Source organism: Oryx dammah, unplaced genomic scaffold (assembly GCF_014754425.2).
Source record: "Oryx dammah isolate SB20612 unplaced genomic scaffold, SCBI_Odam_1.1 HiC_scaffold_3, whole genome shotgun sequence".
Classification (NCBI taxonomy): domain Eukaryota; kingdom Metazoa; phylum Chordata; class Mammalia; order Artiodactyla; family Bovidae; genus Oryx; species Oryx dammah.
The window spans coordinates 107,715,734-107,737,894 of NW_024070187.1; the positions used below are offsets into that span (position 1 = coordinate 107,715,734).

The 22,161-nt window shown below is 42.9% G+C and overlaps 1 pseudogene; it reads right to left on the reverse strand.

Moving 5' to 3' along the window:
- Window positions 1–1,230: 1,230 nt before the first annotated feature.
- Window positions 1,231–22,161, reverse strand: part of LOC120861628 — a 63,964-nt pseudogene continuing 43,033 nt past the window's right edge.

Sequence of the window (22,161 nt, forward strand, 5' to 3'; positions counted from 1 at the left end):
AAACATGGATGAATGCCTGTCATTTTTGACACCTGCCATTGCTCCTTATGGCTCCTGGAATAATGTTCAAACCCTCTGAATAAAGTTGGAAGTTCACAACATTCCCTCAGAGTAGGTTTTTGGAAGCCAACGGGAGGAAGGCAGTGCTTGGAACCTCACCATTGTCCAAGTTCATTTACCAGAACCCACTCTGTGCAGACACCTAAGTGATGCAGGGTGGATCCACTCACCGCTTCCCCTGAGAGCTCACAGTCTTGGATAGGAGATCAGATGTGTTCATAAATAGTAAGCTAGAACGCGGTTGCTGTCTTAGAAAAGGGACTAACTTGTGACAAGTTCAGATGTAGAAGAGAGACAAAAAACACCAAGAGATGATGTTCTGTGAAGGTCAACGGTGAGGCTGGGAGGGTTAGCTGGAAGGGAGAGAGACTGGAAGCAGGACCAAATCCAGCCCACCTTCTGACATGTATATAAAATGTTATTGGAACTCAGTTATGCCCTTTGGCTCATGTCTTGTCCATGGCCACTTTCTCGCTGTGACAGAAGAATTAAGTAGTTGCCTCCAAGACCATATATGGTCCATGAAGGCTAAAATATCTACTACATCGCCTTTTACAGAAAAAGTTGTCTAAGTCCTGGACTAGGACCCTGGACTCCAGGGCTGTTGAAGCATCAGCATTTCCCTTTACCCAGTGGAGACTTGGAGAAATGAGAGGTGACTAACCAAGGTGAGAAACTGAGTTATTGATAGATGTTGGCCTAAAGCTATCTATCAATAGTTCATGTTGACTGGGTGTTTCCTTTACACTGGACATCACAGGAAACAGTCTCCTATGTGTATTGTCTCATTTATTACAGCATCTGGTAAGGTAGGTGCCTAGATGTTTTTTTCCATTTTACAGATGAGGGGAGCATAGTGGGCTGAACAGTGCCCTCCAAATTCATGTCCATCCAGAACCTTCAATGTGACTTTACTTGAAAACAGGGGAGTGTGTAGATGTATTTAGTTAAGAATCTGGAGATGAAATTATACTGGATTTTAGTGTAAATCCCCCATCCCGAACCCCCCTCCTGCCTCCTGCCCCATCCCATCCCTCTGGGTTGTCCCAGTGCACCAGCTTTGAGTGCCCTGTTTCATGCATCGAACTTGAACTGGTAAATATTAGTCTTTTAAGTCACCCAGTTGTGGGAGCCATAGGAAATTAATACACGGGCAGAGGCACAGAGAACTTAAAATGCACGGCCTAGACTCAAGTCTCGATCGGGGTTGAGTTTGGCTCCAGAGTCCATGCGCCTCCTTCTGTCCACGTCCAGGTGGCTGCAGCCATTGAGACAGTCAGCTGGGGTGTCTGAGCAGACAGCATCATTGAGCATAAGCCACCTGGAATTGAGCAGAATGTTCTGGATCAGTCTCATGTGTAGGGGTGGGAATCGTAACATTGCATTATTTTACCCTGCAGCCAAGAGTTCCTAGCACAAGAAGGTGAATTTACTGCCTGACCCACATGCCTGCTGTATTCATTAGCTTAGACAATTCGTGGGGCATGGGGATTGCTGAAATAGATATGGTGTCACTTGAAGAGTAGTTTCCTGCTTCGATATCTCATCTGAAAGCTGGAGAAGGACCTTTAGAACCTGGAGAAAAATGAAGCTCCTGGGCTTTACATCTTACCTGTCTGCCCTCAGACCTAGGAAAGATTGGGGGACTGGCTGGTCTTGCATTGAATCTGCTTGAGCATGCCTTAAATCACTAAATAAGGTCACATGCATCATTAAATCCTGAGTATAACTCTGTGGTTTTTATAGATTAGGAGACTGAGGCTTTGAGAACTGGCTAAGGATGCTTTTCCAAGATCACAAGGCTACTAAGGTGCGGGTCCAGAATTTAGAGTTAAATATTCTGAGGAATTCTCTTCCCCCTATAACACGGATGCTTTTCAAAGTAATTCTCTCCTGCCTTGGGTCTTTGCTTTTCTCCTTTTCCTCCCTCAGCAGAGATCCAGCCAAGACAAGGCCTCCAGCTTAGAGACAGGCCTGGAGGTCTGTCTGGTCATCTTTTGTCACACTGTCACTTTGACCCTGAAATGTGAATCATCCTTCAAATGGAAGTAGTTCTGGATTCTTGCCCTGTTCCTCTTTCCTTTTAGTCCACAAGCCCCACCCCATCTCCTGATCTCCTCTCTCAGTGTTTTGGATTGAGGAGGGATATGACAGGGTTGGAAATGCCCAGGTCATGGAGCCTCTTCCTGACTGTTGAGAACTTGTCGCTGCTGTTCAGCTGGTAAGTCATGTCCGACTCTTTGTGATCCAATGAACTGCAGCACACCAGGCTTCCCTGTCTTCCACTAACTCCTGGAGATTGCTCAAACTCATGTCCATCGAGTCAGTAATGCCATCCAACCATCTCATCTTCTGTTGTTCCCACCTCTTCTTGCCCTCAATCTTTCCCAAATCTTTGAGTACTTGCCTGGCTCTTTTCAGTTCAGTTCAGTTCAGTCAGTTCAGTTCAGTTCTGTCACTCAGTCGTATCTGACTCTTTGCGACCCCATGAATCACAGCACGCCAGGCCTCCCTGTCCATCACCATCTTCTGGAGTTCACTCAGACTCATGTCAGTTGAGTCCGTGATGCCATCAGGCCATCTCATCCTCGGTTGTCCCCTTCTCCCCCTGCCCCCAGTGCCTCCCAGCATCAGAATCTTTTCCAATGAGTCAACTCTTCGCATGAGGTGGCCAAAGTACTGGAGTTTCAGCTTTAGCATCATTCCTTCTAATGAACACCCAGGACTGATCTCCTTCAGAATGGACTGGTTGGATCTCCTTGCAGTCCAAGGGACTCTTAAGAATCTTCTCCAACACCACAGTTCAAATGCATCAATTCTTTGGTGCTCAGCCTTCTTCACAGTTCAACTCTCACATCCATACATGACCACAGGAAAAACCATAGCCTTGACTAGACGGACCTTAGTCGGCAAAGTAATGTCTCTGCTTTTGAATATACTATCTAGGTTGGTCATAACTTTCCTTCCAAGGAGGAAGAATCTTTTAATTTCATGGCTGCAGTCACCATCTGCAGTGATTTTGGAGCCCCCCAAAATAAAGTCTGACACTGTTTTTACTGTTTCCCCATCTATTTCCCATGAAGTGATGGGACTGGATGCCATGATCTTCGTTTTCTGAATGTTGAGCTTTAAGCCAACTTTTTCGCTCTCCTCTTTCACTTTCATCAAGAGGCTCTTTAGTTCCTCTTCACTTTCTGCCATAAGGGTGGTGTCATCTGCATATCTGAGGTTATTGATATTTCTCCCAGCAGTCTTGATTCCAGCTTCTGTTTCTTCCAGTCTAGCGTTTCTCATGATGTACTCTGCATATAAGTTAAATAAGCAGGGTGACAATATATAGCCTTGACATACTCCTTTTCCTATTTGGAACCAGTCTGTTGTTCCATGTCCAGTTCTGACTGTTGCTTCCTGACCTGCATACAGATTTCTCAAGAGGCAGGTTAGGTGGTCTGGTATTCCCATTTCTTTCAGAATTTTCCACAGTTTATTGTGATCCACACAGTCAAAGGCTTTGGCATAGTCAAAAAAGCAGAAATAGATGTTTTTCTGTAACTCTCTTGCTTTTTCCATGATCCATTGGATGTTGGCAATTTGATCTCTGGTTCCTCTGCCTTTTCTAAAACCAGCTTGAACATCTGAAAGTTCACAGTTCACGTGTTGCTGAAGCGTGGCTTAGAGAATTTTGAACATTACTTTACTAGCATGTGAGATGAGTGCAATTGTGTAGTACTTTGAGCATTGTTTTGCATTGCCTTTCTTTGGAATTGGAATGCAAACTTACCTTTTCCAGTCCTGCGGCCAATGCTGTTTTCCAAATTTGCCGGCATATTGAGTACAGCACTTTCACAGCATCATCTTTCAGGATATGAAACAGCTCAACTGGAATTCCATCACCTCCACTAGCTTTGTTCTTAGTGATGCTTTCTAAGGCCCACTTGACTTCACATTCCAAGATGTCTGGCTCTAGATTAGTGATCACATCATCATGATTATCTGGGTCTTGAAGATCTTTTTTGTACAGTTCTTCTGTGTATTCTTGCCACCTCTTCCTAATATCTTCTGTTTCTGTTAGGTCCAGACCATTTCTGTCCTTTATCGAGCCCATCTTTGCATGAAATGTTCCCTTGGTATCTCTAATTTTCTTGAAGACATCTCTAGTCTTTCCCATTCTGTTGTTTTCCTCTATTTCTTTGCACTGATCGCTAAAGAAGTCTTTCTTATCTCTCCTTGCTATTCTTTGGAACTCTGCATTCAGATGCTTATATCTTTCCTTTTCTCCTTTGCTTTTTGCCTCTCTTCTTTTCACAGCTATTTGTAAGGCCTCCCCAGACAGCCATTTTGCTTTTCTGCATTTCTTTTCCATGGGGATTGTCTTGATCCCTGTCTCCTATACAATGTCACGAACCTCATTCCATAGTTCATCAGGCACTCTATCTATCAGATCTAGGCCCTTAAATCTATTTCTCACTTCCACTGTATAATTATAAGGGATTTGATTTAGGTCATAACTGAATGGTCTAGCAGTTTTCCCTTTTCTTCAATTTGAGTCTTAATTTGGTAATAAGGAGTTCATGATCTGAGCCACAGTCAGCTCCTGGTCTTGTTTGTGTTGACTGTATAGAGCTTCTCCATCTTTGGCTGCAAAGAATATAATCAATCTGATTTCAGTGTTGACCATCTGGGGATGTCCATATGTAGAGTCTTCTCTTGTGTTGTTGGAAGAGGGTGTTTGCTATGACCAGTGCATTTTCTTGGCAAAACTCTTCTAGTCTTTGTCCTGCTTCATTCCGCATTCCAAGGCCAAATTTGCCTGTTACTCCAGGTGTTTCTTGACTTCCTACTTTTGCATTCCAGTCCCCTATAATGAAAAGGACATCTTTTTTGGGTGTTAGTTCTAAAAGGTCTTGTAGGTCTTCATAAAACCGTTCAACTTCAGTTTCTTCAGCATTACTGGTTGGGGCATAGACTTGGATAACTGTGATATTGAATGGTTTGCCTTGGAGACGAACAGAGATCATTCTGTCGTTTTTGAGATTGCATCCAAGTACTGCATTTCGGACTCTTTTGTTGACCATGATGGCTACTCCATTTCTTCTGAGGGATTCCTGCCCGCAGTAGTAGATGTAAGGGTCATCTGAGTTAAATTCACCCATTCCACTCCATGTTAGTTAGCTGATTCCTAGAATGTCGATGTTTACCCTTGCCATCTCTTGTTTGACCACTTCCAATTTGCCTTGATTCATGGACCTGACATTCCAGGTTCCTATGCAATATTGCTCTTTATAGCATTGGACCTTGCTTCTATCACCAGTCACATCCTCAACTGGGTATTGTTTTTGCTTTGGCTCCATCCCTTCATTCTTTCTGGAGTTATTTCTCCACTGATCTCCAGTAGCATATTGGGCACCTAATGACCTGGGGAGTTCCTCTTTTGGTGTCCTATCATTTTGCCTTTTCCTACTGTTCATGGGGTTCTCAAGGCAAGAATACTGAAGTGGCTTGCCATTCCCTTCTCCAGTGGACCACATTCTGTCAGAACTCTCCACCATGACCCGCCTATCTTGGGTTGCCCCGCAGGCATGGCTTGGTTTGGTTGAGTTAGACAAGGCTGTGGTCCTAGTGTGATTAGATTGACTAGTTTTTTGTGAGTATGGTTTCAGTGTGTTTGCCCTCTGATGCCCTCTTGCAACACCTACCATCTTAATTGGGTTTCTCTTACCTTGGGCGTGGGGTATCTCTTCACGACTGCTCCAGCAAAGCATCGCTGCTGCTCCTTACCTTGCACGAGGGGTATCTCCTTACCGCCACAGTTCCTGACCTTCAACGTGGGATAGCTCCTCTAAGCGTTCCACAGAAGCTTTCTATACTTTGATTGAAGAGAGAGTGTCATATGGGAATTGTTAGCACTGAAAAGTGAACGTGAAAGTTGCTCAGTCGTGTCCGCCTCTTTGCATCACCATAGACTATATAATCTATGGAATTCTCCAGGCCAGAATACTGGAGGGGGTAACCGTTCCCTTCTCCAGGGGATCTTCCCAACCCAGGGATAGAACTCAGGTCTCCCACATTGCTGGCATGTTCTTTACCAGCTGAGCCACCAAGGAAGCCCAAGAATACTGGAGTGGGTAGACTATCCCTTTTCCAGGGGAACCTCCCAACCCAGGAATCAAACATTGGAGGCAGATTCTTTAGCAACTGAGTTGCTAGGGAAGCCCAAAGTCAATAAAGGGCTTCCCAGGAGGCTCAGTGGTAAAGAATCCACCTGCCAATGCAGGAGACAGGGGTTCAATCCCTGAGCAGGGAATATTCCCTGGAAGAGAGAATGGCTACCCACTCTGGTATTATTGCCTGGAGAGTTCCATGGACAGAAGAGCCTTATTAGTTTCAATGTAGTGGTTCAGTATTTTTATAGATTATATTTCATTTAAAGTTATTGTAGAAAATTGGTACATTACCAGTGCTGCACCAAATATGCAGCTTATTTATTTCACACATAACAGTTTGTGCCTCTGAATCACCTACCTTCATTTTCCCCCTCTCTTGTTCCCTCTCTCCACTGCTGCTGCTGCTGCTGCTGCTGCTAAGTCACTTCAGTCGTGTCTCTCCACTGGTAACCACTAATTTCTTCTCTATATCTGTGTCTGCATCTGTTTTATTATATTAATTCGCTTGTGTTATTTGTTTAGAATTCCACATATAAGTCATAACATAGTGCATTTGAAATCAACAACTTTAAACCTGAATGTATCTTTTAACGTTCTACTAAACCCTAGCACTTAGATCAATTCCAAATCATGTTGTTAAATTTCTGTGGTCCTTAAAATTAACCCAAAACATTGGAATTAGAGGTTTCCACAGGGACCTTCCCTGGTGGCTCAGACAGTAAAGCATCTGCCTGCAATGCAGGAGACCTGGGTTCCATCCCTGGTTTGGGAAGATCCCCTGGAGAAGGGAAAGGTTACCCACTCCAGTATTCTTGCCTGGAGAATCCCTTTGGATAGAGGAAACTGGCGGGTTATAATCCATGGTGTTGCAGAGTTGAACACCACTGAGTGGCTAAGCACAGCACCTCACAGGGAGCCTGTGTTCCCCCGTAGGAATTGCTTCATTTCCTAGTTTGAGAAGCAGAAACGCAGAGTGTGCATGCTAAGCCTCTTCAGTCATGTCTGATTCTTTGCAACTTCCTGGACTGTAGCCCGCCAGGCTCCTTTGTCCATGGGATTCTCCAGGCAAGAATACTGGAGTGGGTTGCCATGCCCTCCTCCAGGGCATCTGGAGGATCTGACTCAGGGATTGAACCCTTGTCTCTTATGTCTAACCTGCATTGGTAAGTGGGTTCTTTACAACTGGCACCACCTGGGAAGCCCACAAACCCAGAGCAGGGGCTCTCAAATTTCATCAGGCATAGGAATTACTGAGGGAGATTATACAATGATATTCCTGCTTCCTGGCCACAGAGGGTCTGATTCAGTAGCTTTAGGTGGGCCCAGAAACCTGCCACCCCCCCTTTTTTAAACAGCTATTCCAGATGATTCTGAGTAAAATGTGAAGAACACTGACCTGGAGGGAAAAGATGGATCGTCCGTAAAACTCTTCATTTTTAAGCCAAGTTTTCAACAGGAGCTGTTAATAAATATTAGATAATTAATAACAAAAATCATAGTCAATATATCTTGAACAATAACCCTGTGTCACTCAGACATGGAGTACAGACTTATGGACACAGTAGGGGAAGCAGAGGGTGGGGCAAATTGAGAGATAGCACTGAAACACATATATCACCATATGTAAAATAGATAGCCAGTGGGAACGTGCTGTTTGATGAAGGGAGCTCAGCCCTGTGCTCTGTGACAATCTAGAGGAGTTAGAAGGGGTGGGAGGGAGATTCAAGAGGGAGTGGACATATATATACCTATGGCTGATTCATGTTGATATAGGACAGAAACCAACACAACATGGCAAAGCAATTATCCTCCAGTTAAAAATAGCTAAATTAAAAAAAAAACATATTGAATCTCCAATAAATCATGTTCTAAAATAACAACAAAAAAATTCACCGTGTGTCACACACTATCACAATGAGGTTATATAATCTCATGCATGCGTATGTGTGTTTAGTTGCTAAATTGTATCTGACTCTTTGTGACCCCATGGACTGTAGCCTGCCAGGCTCCTCTGTCTATCGGATTTCCCAGGCAAGCCAACACTGGAGTGGGTTGCCATTTACTTCTCCAAAGGATCTTCCCAACCCAGGGATTGAACCTGCAGCTACTGCATTGGCAGGCGGATTCTTTACCACTGAGCCACCTGGGAAGCCCTTATATAATCTCATACGTTACCTCATTTCATCCTCAAAACAACCTATATGGTGAGTATTATTATTTTACATGTGTACAGATGAGAAGACTGAGGTCCAGAGAGATGCCCAATATCATATAGCTAATACTAAGCGATGGGCAACTCTAGCCCGAATCTGCCCATCTGTGTGCCTAGGTCCCCACGCTTCTAGTCTCCCAATGCTGAGTTTCCACTTGGTGGTTGAGAGATTACATGACTTCGTGACCTGGTAACAAAGTAGACATGTGATGATCAAAACTGTGGGTCTAAAGCAGAGTTTGCCAACTTTTTCTAGAGGGTAGCTAGAATATGGCAGATTCAGGATTGGAACCCGCATCTAACTCTCAATCTGTGCATGTTCCTTCTCGTCTGCCAGGCGATTGCCAGCACTGATGCTAGCCCTATCTTTATTTAAACAACAGTGTGATTTTAGTGCGTGCCCTTAGAGGCAGCTGGAAGCATCAGTAACACTTTGGGCCACAAGGGTACCATTTAGTGCAATGAAGCAGATATCTTTTCACACAAATAATTTATTTATCCCAAAGTTTTCCACGTGAGCACCCAAGGTGACTTGGGCTAATGTATTATTTTATACTAATGAGGTGGTTGGAACTCCGTGTGTTTAAGGTTTATGAAATTTCAGACTAGCTTCCAAGTCTTCTATTTATTTTCTGGTGGGTTTCGAGTCAAATGTAACCTGTATAGTTCTTATTCATTTACACCCTTACTCTCCTGAAAGCTATCTGGATGAATTATTTAATGGCCACTACTTATGCTCCTTTAGAAAGGGAATTTGAAGTGTCTTCCTAAAGAACCAGAATGTGTTGATTTTGTTGCCAAGCGTGAGTGAATTTGAACCATGAACAAGTTTGGGATTTAGGGTGAAGCACTGAACTCGGGAGGCTTCAGTCGGCTTCCAACCTTGGCAGATACATTCTTTAGCCTCTAGAGCAGTCACATTGGCGCAATCCAGAGGGATAATAGTGCTCTAATGGCAGTTGTCAACAAATTGAAAAGTAAAAAAAAAAAAAAAAAGCATATTTTAAAATCCAGAACTTGAGAGGTCCCTAGCTCTGAATAACTGAGGCATAAAACTCAAGAAGGCTTCAAACAGCTTTAATCTGCTGGAGAATCTGTCTCTGGATAGCATATAAAATCCAGGCTGAGAAGAGGGTGCCTAAGGGTTTCAGTACACTAATTCCAAGGTTGATTCTGCAAAAGGAACTGACCGGCATTCCAAGAAGGAAAGGAAGGCAGGAAGGAGAATGAGAGAGATAGAGTCAGAAGGATAGAGGCAGAGAGAGAATTACAGAGATGAAGGAAGGGTTGGGTCGAGAGAGAGGGAGAGGGGAGGAGAGGGGCTGTGTTTAATGACAAAAGCCTTGGGTTGGAATTCTCGTTCTGCTGTGAACGTCTTGTAAGCTTTCAAGCAGATCACTTGAATCTGTCTGAACCTGTTTCCTCATATGTCTAATGAGGATAAGGATTCCAGACCTCACATTGTAGGATTAAGGTGGTGAGTGTGAGCAATTCCGAAACTGTAAAGGGTGATGACCCCTACCCCCAAGGGGCAAGACACAATCCTTAGCTCCATGCTACCTGTCCTCCCCCTCAACTCCCTGTGTTGCTCCTCCGATCACAGGCAAATCTTTCTAAGTTACTCCAGATCTCATGCCTAGATTCCATCTCCTTTTTTTGGTTTTCACTCTATTGTTTATTTCTGCTCTTTGTGCATTCTCAGTGACTCAATCGCGTCTGACTCTTTGCGACTCCATGGACTATAGCCCAGCAGGCTCCTCTGTCCATGGGATTTCCCAGGAAAGAATACTGGCGTGGGCTGCTATTTCCTCCTCCAGGGACTCTTCCAGACCCAGGGATCGAACCCTTGTCACCTGTGTTTCCTGCATTGGCAAGTGGCTTCTTTACCATTGAGCCACTGGGAAAACACTGGCTTTCAGTCAGTTGTTCATTTTTAGATCCTTTCTGGGAGGCTTTAAATACCCCTTGACCTTCTATTTGCCTCTGGGCACCACTCCATATGCACGATTCTTGGAAAATACATATACACAAGCTACCTTCATGTGTTGTTGCTGTCTCTTTGAGACCCCATGGACTGCAGCACACCAGGCTTCCTGGTCCCTCACCATCTCCTGAAGTTTGCCTGAGTTCATGTCCATTGCATCAGTGATGCCATCCAGCCACCTCATCTTCTGATGCCCTCTTCTCCTTCTGCCCTCAATCTTTCCCAGCATCAGGGACTTTTCCAATGAGTTGGCTCTTCATATCAGGTGACCAAAATACTGGAGCTTCAACTTCAGCATCAGTCCTTCCAATGAGTATTCAGGATTGATTTCCCTTAAGATTGACTGGTTTGATCTTCCTTGGATCTCTGTCCAAGGGACTCTTAGGAGACTTCTCCAGCACCACAGTTCGAAGGCATCAATTCTTTGGCACTCTGTCTTGTTTATGGTCCAACTCTCGCAACTGTATGTGACCACTGGGAAGACCATAACTTTGACTATATGGACTTTTGTTTCCTGGCAGAGTAATGTCTACGATTTTCAACACACTGTCTAGGTTTGTCATCGCTTTCCTGCCAAGAAGCAATCGTCTTCTGATTTCATGGTTGCAGTTACCATCTGCAGTGCTTTTAGAGTCCAAGAAGAGGAAATCTGTCACTATTTCCACCTTTTCCTCTTCTATTTGCCATAAAATAATGGGGTTGGATGCCAAGATCTTAGTTTTTTTTAACATTTAGTTTTAAGCGAGTTCTTTCACTCTCCTCCTTCACCCTCATCAAGAGGCTCTTTAGTTCCTCTTCACTTTCTGCCATTAGAATGGTATCATCCAAGTATCTGAGGTTGTTGATATTTCTCTTGCCTATCTTGATTCCAGCGTGTAACTCATCCAACCTGGCATTTCTTATGATTATTTATAGGTTAAGTAAATAAATAAGGTGACAGCAGAGAGCCCTGTTGTACTCCTTTCTCAATTCTGAACCAATCTGTTTTTCCATACAGGGTTCCAACTGCTGTTTCTTGACCCACATACAGGTATCTCAGAAGACAGTTAAGATGGCCTGGTATTCCCATCTCCTTAAGAGCTTTCCACAGTTTGTTATGATCAATACAGTCAAAGGCTTTAGCATAGTTGATGGACCAGAGGTAGATGCTTTTTGGGTATTCCCTTGGTTTCTCTATGATCCATTAGATGTTGGCAATTTGATCTCTGGTTCCTCTACCTTTTCTAAACCCATCTTAGACATCTGGAAGTTCTTGGTTTACATAATGTTGACGCCTAGCATTTAAGATTTTAAGCATGACCTTACTAGCATGGGAGATGGGTGAAACTATCTGATGGTTTGAGCATTCTTTAGTACTATCCTTATTGGGAATTGGGATGAGGATTGACCTTTCCCATCCTGTGGCCACTGCTGAGTCTTCCAGATTTGCTGACGTATTGAGTGCAACACTTTGACAGCATCATCCTTTAGGTTTTTGAATAGCTGTACTGGAATTCCATTGCATCCACTAGCTTTATTGACAGCAGTGCTTCCTAAGGCCCACTTAACTTCACAGACCAGAATGTCTGGCTCTGGGTGACAGACCACACCATTGTAGTTATTGAGTTCATTAAGATTTTTTTTGTACAATTCTTCATTGTATTCTTTCTATCTCTTCTTGATCTCTTCCGAATCTACTAGGTCTCTACCATTTCTGTCCTTTATTGTGTCCATCTTTGCGTGAAATGTTCCCTTGATATCTCCAATTTTCCTGAAGAGATCTCTAGTCTTTCCCCTCCTGTTGTTTTCCTCTATTTTCATGCACCGTTCATTGAAGAAGGGCTTCTTATCTCTCCTTGCAGTTCTTTGGAACTCTGTGTTTAGCTGGATGTGCCTTTCTCTTTCTCCCTTGCTTTTCCCTTCTCTTCTTTCTTCAGCTATTCACAAAGCCTCCTCAGATAACTACTTCACCTCTTGCTTTTCTTTTTCTTTGGGATGTTTTTATTTTCTGCCTCATGTACAATATTACAGAACTCTGTTCATAGTTCTTTAGGCACATTCTTGATTAGATCGAATCCCTTGAATCTATTCGTCACCTGCACTGTATATTCATTTAGGGAATTTAGGGGATTCCCTGGTAGCTCAGCAGGTAAAGAATCCATCTGCATTGCAGGTGACCCCAGTTCAATTCCTGGGTCTGGAAGATCTGCTGGAGAAGGGATAGGCTACCCACTCCATTATTCTTGGGTTTCCTTAGTGGCTCAGCTGGTAAAGAATCTGCCCACAGTGTGGGAGACCTGGGTCTGATCCCTGGGTTGGGAAGACCCCCTGGAGAAGGGAACATCTTCCCACTCCAGTATTCTGGCCTGGAGAATTCCACGCACTATAGTCCGTGGAGTTGCAGAGTTGGACATGACTGAACGACTTTCACTTTCTTTCACTTTGATTTATGTCTTCACGTATTCACCTCTGAAGTGAAAGTAAAAATGACTCAGTCATGCCCGACTCTCTGACTTAATGGACTGTACAGCCCATGGAATTCTCCAGGCCAGAATATTGGAGTGGGTAGCCTTTTCCTTCTCCAGGGGATCTTCCCAACCCAGGACCTCTAAATCTCTTCTCAATCCATTTCAGCATGGTGTCTGCCACTTCCTGCTCCTCTACCACGCCCCCCCCACCCCAAATTATCTTCCCCTAGTTCACCAAATGATCTCCATAAGTTAGAGTTTAATGGACTGGTTTTGATCTCATGTGACTCTTTTTTGAATTCCCACTGTTGGTCACCCCTTCCTTCTTGACATACTATTTTGCTGGAGTTTCTGTGACTTTGAACTCTCCAAGTATTCTTGCCAGCCCTCTAGAAGCTCCTGTTTTTTACTGGAAGATAATTGCTTTACAGTGCTGTGTTGTATACTGCCGTGCAACAACACAAATCAGCCATAATTATACATATATTCCCGCTCTCGGGAGGCCCCCTCCCTGCCCCACACCCTGGCCCGCTAGGTAGTCACGGAGCACCAGGCTGGGCTCCCCGTGTCACAAGCAGCTTCCCGGTAGTTATCTGTTTTACATTTGATCGTTTATATGTGTCAGTGTGGCTTTCTCTATGTGTCCCAGCCTCTCCTTCCTCCGCTGGATCCACAAGTCCATTCTCCATGTCTGCATCTCCATTTCTGGAAGCGCCTTTTTTGATGGCTGCTTATTCTCTTCCTTTCAATCTCTGTATGTTGGAGTATCTTCAGTAACAGTCCTGGGGCTTTTCTCTGTCCACACGCCCCTTCAGGCACCAGAAGGCTTTTATATACCAAACGCTTCTCACTTCATCCCTCTTCCAGCCTCTTTCTTTTCCGGGCTTACACGTCAATGCCATCTCAACAGTTCTCTGTTTGAATATCTTAAACTCAACATCTACCTGAATATATTAAACAAGCATTTTAAACTGAACAAGTTCAAAATGAAAGCTGTGGTTTTCCTCCAGATATACTTCCTCTCAAAGTTCTCCAGCTCAATAAATGAGCAGTTGCTCAAGTCTGAAACCTTAGAAATATTCCTGATACCTGCTCTCCTTCACTGCACACATTAAATTTAATACCTAGTCCTGTTAATTCATCTTCCAAAATGCTTTTGAGTTGTCCCACTTCTCTTTAGATCCTTGATGTCACTCTAGTTCAAGTCACCATCATTTCTCACCATGGTAGGGTGCTGATTTCCACACTGGTTCTCCTACTTTTATATATTGTCTTTGATTCTATCCTTCACACAGCAATGAGTGGAGATTTTTCAAAAGCAAAGTTTTTATGCCATTCCCCAATTAAAATCTTTTAATTGGGTTTCCAATGGTGCTTATTAGAATACACAACATTTTTATAACAATCTGCAAGGTCCTACATGATCTGATCTTTGCCTATCTTTCTCTGATCTCATCTCACTCATCACTGTCTGTCTTATTCACTGCCAATTGCTTTTGCTTTGGAAGTTTGGAGTTTGACATTTTCCTGTGTTGCAAAGGGCAAAGCAATATAAAGAACTCAGAACTGTGATGTCAGAAAGTCAGAAGTCCTTTTGCTTTTAACTTTTGTAGAAAGTATTATCATATATGGATCCCAAGGGAATTTGGGGAGAAAGGAGGCTATTTAGCAAATATTGGTAAATGAGATTTTTTTCAAGGGTTTCTTTTCATTTGTGATAAAATAGTAGTGCTGGGTGGAAGCCTCAGTTCACTTCAGTTCAGTCGCTAAGTTGATTACAACTATTTGTGACCTCATGAATCGCAGCACGCCAGGCCTCCCTGTCCATCACCAAATCCTGGAGTTCACTCAGACTCACGTCCATCAAGTCAGTGATGCCATCCAACCATCTCATCCTCTGTCATCCCCCTCTCCTCCTGCCCCCAGTCCCTCCCAGCATCAGAGTCTTTTCCAATGAGTCAACAAATGAGGTGGCCAAAGTACTGGAGTTTCAGGTTTAGCATCATTCCTTCCAAAGAAATCCCAGGGTTGATCTCCTTCAGAATGGACTGGTTGGATCTCCTTGCAGTCCAAGGCACTCTCAAGAGTCTTCTCCAACACCACAGTGCAAAAGCATCAATTCTTTGGTGCTCAGCCTTTTTCACAGTCCAACTCTCACATGCATACATGATTACTGGAGAAACCATAGCCTTGGCTAGACGGACCTTAGTCGGCAAAGTAATGTCTCTGCTTTTAAATATGCTATCTAGGTTGGTCATAACTTTTCTTCCAAGGAGTAAGCGTCTTTTAATTTCATGGCTGCAATCACCATCTGCAGTGATTTTGGAACCCCCAAAAATAAAGTCTGACACTGTTTCCACTGTTTTTCCATCTATTTCCCATGAAGAGATGGGACCAGATGCCATGATCTTCGTTTTCTGAATGTTGAGCTTTAAGCCAACTTTTTCACTCTCCACTTTCACTTTCATCAAGAGGCTTTTGAGTTCCTCTTCACTTTCTGCCATAAGGGTGGTGTCATCTGCATATCTGAGGTTACTGATATTTCTCCCAGTAAGCTTCTTCCAGCCCAGCGTTTCTCATGATGAACTCTGCTACTGCTAAGTCACTTCAGTTGTGTCCGACTCTATGTGACCCCATAGACGGCAACCCACTAGGCTCCCCCGTCCCTGGGATTCTCCAGGCAAGAACACTGGAGTGGGTTGCCATTTCTTTCTCGAATGCATGAAAATGAAAAGTGAAAGTGAAGTCGCTCAGTCGTGTCTGACGCTCAGCGACCCCATGGACTACAGCCTACCAGGCTCCTCCGCCTGTGGCATTTTTCAGGCAAGAGTACTGGAGTGGGGTGCCACTAAGTTAAATGAGCAGGGTGACAATATACAGCCTTGACGCACTCCTTTCTCTATTTGGAATTAGTCTGTTGTTCCATGTCCAGTTCTAACTGCTGCTTCCTGACCAGCATATAGGTTTCTCAAGAGGCAGGTCAGGTGGTCTGGTATTCCCATCTCTTTCAGAATTTTCCAGTTTATTGTGATCCACACAGTCAAAGGCTTTGGCATAGTCAATAAAGCAGAAATAGATATTTTTCTGGAACTCTCTTGCTTTTTCCATGATCCAGCGGATGTTGGCAATCTGATCTCTGGTTCCTCTGCCTTTTCTAAAACCAGCTTGAACATCTGAAAGTTCACAGTTCATGTATTGCTGAAGCGTGGCTTGGAGAATTTTGAGCATTAGTTTACTAGCGTGTGAGATGAGTGCAATTGTGTGGTAGTTTGAGCATTCTTTGGCATTGCTTTTCTTTGGGATTGGAATGCAAACTGACCTTTTCCAGTCCTGTGGCCACTGCTGAGTTTTCCAAATTTGCTGGCATATTGAGTGCAGCACTTTCACAACATCATCTTTCAGGATTTGAAACAGCTCAACTGGAATTCCGTCACCTCCACTAGCTTTGTTCATAGTGATGCTTTCTAAGGCCCACTTAACTTCACATTCCAGGATGTCTGGCTCTAGGTGAGTGATCACATCATGATGATTATCTGGGTTGTGAAGATCTTTTTTGTACAGTTCTTCCGTGTATTCTTGCCACCTCTTCTTAATATCTTCTGCTTCTGTTAGGTCCATACGGTTTCTGTCCTTTATCGAGCCTATCTTTGCATGAAATGTTCCCTTGGAATCTCTAATTTTCTTGAAGAGACCTCTAGTCTTTCCCATTCTGTTGTTTTCCTCTATTTCTTTACATTGATTGCCGAGGAAGGCTTTCTTATCTCTCCTTGCTATTCTTTGGAACTCTGCATTCAGATGCTTATATCTTTCCTTTTCTCCTTTGCTTTTCACCTCTCTTCTTTTCACAGCTATTTGTAAGGCCTCCTCAGACAGTCATATTGCTTTTTTGCATTTCTTTTCCATAGGGATGGTCTTGATCCCTGTCTCCTGTACAATGTCAGGAACCTCCATCCATAGTTCATCAGGCATTCTATCTATCAGATCTAGTCCCTTAAATCTATTTCTCACTTCCACTGTATAATCATAAGGGATTTGATGGAGCCAAAGCAAAAACAATATCCAGTTTTGGATGTGACTGGTGATCGAAGCAAGGTACGATGCAGCAAAGAGCAATATTGCATAGGAACCTGGAATGTCAGGTCCATGAATCAAGGCAAATTGGAAGTGGTCAAACAAGAGATGGCAAGGGTGAATGTTGACATTCTAGGAGTCAGCGAACTAAAATGGACTGGAATGGGTGAATTTAACTCAGATGACCATTGTATCTACTACTGCGGGCAGGAATCCCTTAGAAGAAATAGAGTAGCCATCATGGTCAACAAAAGAGTCCAAAATGCAGTACTTGGATGCAATCTCAAAAATGGCAGAATGATCTCTGTTCGTTTCCAAGGCAAACCATTCAATATCACAGTAATCCAAGTCTATGCCCCAACCAGTAATGTGAAGTTGAACAGTTCTATGAAGACATTTTAGATCTAACACCCCCAAAAGATATGCTTTTCATTATAGGGGACTGGAATGCAAAAGGAGGAAGTCAAGAAACACCTGGAGTAACTGGCAAATTTGGCCATGGGATATGGAATGAAGCAGGGCAAAGACTAATAGAGTTTTGCCAAGAAAATGCACTGGTCATAGCAAACACCCTCTTCCAACAACACAAGAGAAGACTCTACACATGGACATCACCAGACGGTCAGCACCGAAATCAGATTGATTATATTCTTTGCAGCCAAAGATGGAGAAGCACAGGAGCTGACTGTGGCTCAGATCATGAACTCCTTATTGCCAAATTCAGACTTAAATTGAAGAAAGTAGGGAAAACCGCTAGACCATTGAGGTATGACCTACATCAAATCCCTTATGATTATACAGTGGGCGGAAGTGTAGAGATTATCTAATTCAACTTTAGGTTTGGAAGTAAATTGGCTTCATGAGATCACAGAGCTTGTTAATTTTCACATCATGTAAATATCTTTCATATTAGGTATAACTGTGAGTGGACCAGATTCACCTTTTTTATGCTAAAGTCAGCTTTTCCTCTTCAAACACTTTATTGCTCTCACCTTGGAAAAAACCCTGTCATTTGTGTACTCTTATGAATAAGTTTAAGGAAGTTTTTATAAAAATGCCACTTGTAGTTTAAACCTCATTCTTCAGTGAAAATAAGAGAACTTTTCTTTCTCTAAGAAACCTTAGGCATAGTGAAGGTGTACATTTTCCAGTTAGATTACCCAGAAGCTTTTTCCTCTTGTACCTAAAATCTCATCATTCACAGGAGATCCAAGTGTCAAAGTGTGATGATTGCAAAGAATCAGGATGGTTTTCCCTAAGCCTCAACTGTCCCATATGTGGAATAGTGATGATGTTCAATTTGTGTGTTTATGTCACCGAATATGGGGGAAAATAGTAAGAAAATACATTTGAGAGCATTCAGCATCCTGCATTTTCTCCATTTTGCTTTCTTATTTCCTTGGTCAAATTATATAGCTGGTTACATCTCTTGTCTGTAAGTGAGGGGCCCGAGGAATATGTGTATACAGACGCATTGCATGCAAGTGCAAACACAAACATATAAACACATGCTTGATCTTAGTCTGTTTGGGCTGCTTTAACAAAGTACCAGAGACTGGATGGCCGATAAACAACACAAATTTACTGCTCACAATTCTGGAGGCTGGGAAGTCCAAGGTCAAGGCACCATCAAATTCAGTGTCTGGTGAGGGACCACTTTCTCATAGATGATATCTTCTTACAGAAGCCTCACATGGCAAAAAGGATAAGGAGCTCTCTGAGGTCTGTTTCATAAGGGCACTAACTCTATTCATGAGGGCTCCATTCTTACCACTCAATCACCTCCTCCAAAGGCCTGACCTCCTAATACCCATTACCTTGGAGTTAGGTTTTAATATTTGAATTTTAAGGGAAACGAATATTCAGTCTGTACATGTTCTTAGCTGCTCTCCATTGAAGCATTTATCGCAGTTGTAATTATACAGTAATTTATTTAAATATATGTCTAATGCCTGATTTTCTATCTGAACTCTAAGCTTTATATAGGCAAGAGCCCTCTTGCTCTGTTTTCTGTTATATCTGAGTACCTAAAATATGTGTCTATTCATGTCACATTTATTTTTCAGGTCTTAATTTAAGTGCCAATTTTCTAAGTTCTGAGCATCTAGCCATTTAAAAAAAGTCTCTTGTTTATGTTACCTCATTCCACTGGGAGAAGACAGATGGTCACACATCCCTGCTTTTTCATTTACTACCTGTGTGATTTTGGGCAAGTTATTCAACCTATCTGTGCCCCAATTTCCTGATCTGCAAGATGAGAGCTAATTCTCCATACACTACACCTCCCATGCTTTTGTACCTTCTGTTCCAGCTTTTGATTTGACCAAGTCTTCTCCTCTGGAGATACACTCAGAAGCCATAGCATCTCCCATGCTGGAGGGAGTAGAGTTGTTTTCCTGACCATATTAAGAGATATGGTGTTCCCTGGTGGCAAGATGGTAAAGAATCTGCCTGCAAAGCAGGAGACTCAGATTCTATCCCAAAGGTGGGAAGATCCCCTGGAGAATGGAATGGCTATCCACTTCAGTATTCTTGCCTGGAGAATTCCATGGAGAGAGGAGCCTGGGGGGCTACAGTCCATGTGGTCACAAACAGTCGGATGTGACTGAGTGACTAACACTTTCACAGTTTTTCACTTTCAGAGAGATAATGTCTCTCTCTGATGTAAAGTGAACTAATGATCTCTGTTCATTTCCAAGGCAAACCATTCAAATCAGAGTAATCCAAGTCTATGCACCAACCAGTAATGCTGAAGAAGCTGAAATTGAATGGTTCTATGAAGACCTAGAAAACCTTCTAGAACTAATACCCAAAAAAGATGTCCTTTTCATCATAGGGGACTGAAATACAAAAGTAGGAAGTCAAGAGATACCTAGTTCAGTTCAGTTCAGTCACTCAGTTGTGTCCAACTCTTTGAAATCCCATGAACCGCAGCATGCCAGGCCTCCCTGTCTATCACCAACTCCCAGAGTTCACTCAAACTCATGTCCATCGAGTTGGTGATGCCATCCAGCCATCTCATCCTCTGTTGTCCCCTTCTCCTCCTGCCCCCAATCCCTCCCAGCATCAGAGTCTTTTCCAATGAGTCAATTCTTCATGTGAAGTGGCCAAAGTACTGGAGTTTCAGCTTTAGAATCATTCCAGGACTGATCTTCTTTCGAATGGACTGGTTGGATCTCCTTGCAGTCCAAGGAACTCTCAAGAGTCTCCTCCAACACCACAGTTCAAAAGCAGTAATTCTTTGGTGCTCAGCTTTCTTTATAGTCCAACTCTCACATCCATACATGACCACTGGAAAAATCATAGCCTTGACTAGATGGACCTTTGTTGGCAAAGTAATGTCTCTGCTTTTTAATATGCTATCTAGGTTGGTCATAATTTTCCTTCCAAGGAGCAAGCATCTTTTAATTTCATGGCTGCAGTCACCATCTGCAGTGATTTTGGAGCCCCCCAAAATAAAGTCTGACATTGTTTCCACTGTTTCTCAAATATTTGCTATGAAGTGATGGGACCGGATGCCATGATCTTCGTTTTCTGAATGTTGAGCTTTAAGCCAACTTTTTCACTCTCCTCTTTCACTTTCGTCAAGAGGCTCTTTAGTTCCTCTTCACTTTCTGCCATAAAGGTGGTGTCATCTGCATATCTGAGGTTATTGATATGCCTGATTCCAGCTTGTGCTTCTTCCAGCCCAGTGTTTCTCATGATGTACTCTGCATATAAATTAAATAAGCAGGGTGACAGTATACAGCCTTGACGTATGCCTTTTTCTATTTGGAACCAGTCTGTTGTTCCATGTCCAGTTCTAACTGTTGCTTCCTGACCTGCATACAGAGATACCTAAAGTAACAAGCAAATTTGGCCTTAGAGTACAAAATGAAGGAGGACAAAGGCTAATACAGTTTTGCCAAGAGAATGCACTGGTCATAGCAAACACCCTCTTCCAACAACACGAGAGAAGACTATATACATGGACATCCCCAGATGGTCAATACCAAAATCAGATGATTATATTCTTTGTAGCCAAAGATGGAGAAGCTCTATACAATCAGCAGAAACAAGACTGGGAGCTGACTATGGCTCAGATCATGAACTCCTTATTGCCAAATTCAGACTTAAATTGAAGAAAGTAGGGACAACCACTAGACCATTCAGATATTACCTAAATCAAATCCCTTACAATTATACAGCGAAAGTGACATGTAGATTCAAGGGATTAGGTCTGATAGAGAGAGTGCCTGAAGAATTATGGACAGAGGTTTGTGACATTGTACAGGAGGCAGTGATCAAGATCATCCCCCAAAAGAGAAATGCAAAAAGGCAAAATGGTTGCCTGAGGAGGCCTTATAAATAACTGAGAAAAGAAGAGAAGCTAAAAGCAAAGGAGAAAAGGAAAGATACACCCATTTGAATGCAGAGTTCCAAGGAATAGCAAAGAGAGATAATAAAGCCTTCCTAAGTGATCAATGCAAAGAAATAGAGGAAAACAACAGAATGGGAAAGGTTGGAGATCTCTTCAAGAAAACTAGAGATACAAAGGGAACATTTCATACAAAGATGGGCACAATAAAAGACAGAAGTGGTATATACCTAACAGAAGCAGAAGATATTAAGAAGAGGCGGCAAAATACACAGAAGAACTGTACAAAAAAAGATCTTCATGACCCAGATAATCACAATGGTGTGATCACTCATCTAGAGCCAGACATCCTGGAATGCATGTCAAGTGGGCCTTAGGAAGCATCACCATGAACAAAGCTACTGATGTATGTAATTTCAGTTGAGCTATTTCAAATCCTAAAAGATGATGCTATGAAAGTGCTGCACTCAATATGCCAGCAAATTTGGAAAACTTAGCAGTGGCCACAGGACTGGAAAAGGTCAGTTTTCATTCCAATCCCAAAAAAGGGCAAAGACAAAAGTGTTAAAACTACTGCAAAATTGCACTCATCTCATATACTAGCAAGGTAGTAGTCTCCAAGCCAGGCTTCAGCAGTACATGAACCGTGAAATTCCAAATATTCAAGCTGGAATTAGAAAAGTCAAAGGAACCAGAGATCAAATTGCCAACATCTGTTGGATCATCGATAAAGCAAGAGAGATCCAGAAAAACATCTACTTCTGCGCTATTGACTACATTAAAACCTTTGACTGTGTAGATCACAACAAACTGTGGAAAATTCTTAAACAGATGGGAATACCAGACTATCTTACCCGCCTTCTGAA